Here is a 1,182-nt window from a genome sequence, read left to right as displayed (position 1 = left end):
GTGGCACTAGAGCCCTGGCAGCCTGATCCCGGGAGAGAGGGGCTGACGGACACCCCGACACACCCCACCACCAGCACGAGCAAACCCACCCCGACACACACACACACACACGGGCGCACGCGCATGGGCACACATAGACACACACACATGGGAACACGGACACATACACGCGGGCACACACACGGGAACACACACGAACACACACGCACGGGCACACACACATGGACACACACACGGGAACACACACGGACACACACACTGGCACACACAGACACACACACGGGCACACACACACGGACACACACATGGACACACACGGACACACACACGGACACACACGGACACACACATGGACACGCACATGGGCACACACACGGACATGCACACGGGCACACACACACATGGACACACACACAGACACACACGGGAACACACACAGACACACACACATGGGAACACACACACGGACACACACATGGGAACACACGGACACACACATGGGCACACACACACGGACACACACATGGGAACACACACGGACACACACACTGGCACACACACGGGTGCACACACACACGGACACACACGGACACACACACGGACAAGCACACGGGCACACACACACGGACACACACACACGGGAACACACACGGACACACACACATGGACACACACACACGGACACACAAAGACACAGACACAGCTTGAAAGAGAGCTAGGGAGACCAGGATGGAGAGAGAGAAACGGGGAGAGAGAGAAAGAGAGAGAGACAGAGACAGAGATGGAGGGGGAGAGAGAGACAGAAGGTGACAGAAGAGCGCGAGGTGGAGGGGGAGGAAGAGAAAGAGGGTGAGGGAGCTGGAGAGCGAGAGCGACAGAGCCTTGGAGAGCGAGGCTGTGTTCAGGTAGAGAGGTCCCATTGAGCAGGCCGGGGTAGGGTGGAGGGAGCTTGGGCCGGGCTAGAACAGGGGTCAGGGCCCCCCACGCGGGAAAACAAACGGAGACCTGAGACGTGTTTTTTCTTGGACTGGTTGGTTGCTTTGGGGGTGCGTTTCATAGGGTCCTTCCTTTCTTGGCTTCTCCCTGTCCTCTTGCTGCGGTGGGTCCCGAGATTTGTAGAGTGCGCCTGTGCATCTGGCGGGGCACCGAGCGTGTCCACGGCCCGAGGCCTGGGTCTCTCTC

This window comes from Mandrillus leucophaeus, unplaced genomic scaffold, assembly GCF_000951045.1.
Source record: "Mandrillus leucophaeus isolate KB7577 unplaced genomic scaffold, Mleu.le_1.0 Scaffold98, whole genome shotgun sequence".
Lineage (NCBI taxonomy): Eukaryota > Metazoa > Chordata > Mammalia > Primates > Cercopithecidae > Mandrillus > Mandrillus leucophaeus.
This window is presented reverse-complemented; position numbering follows the sequence as displayed.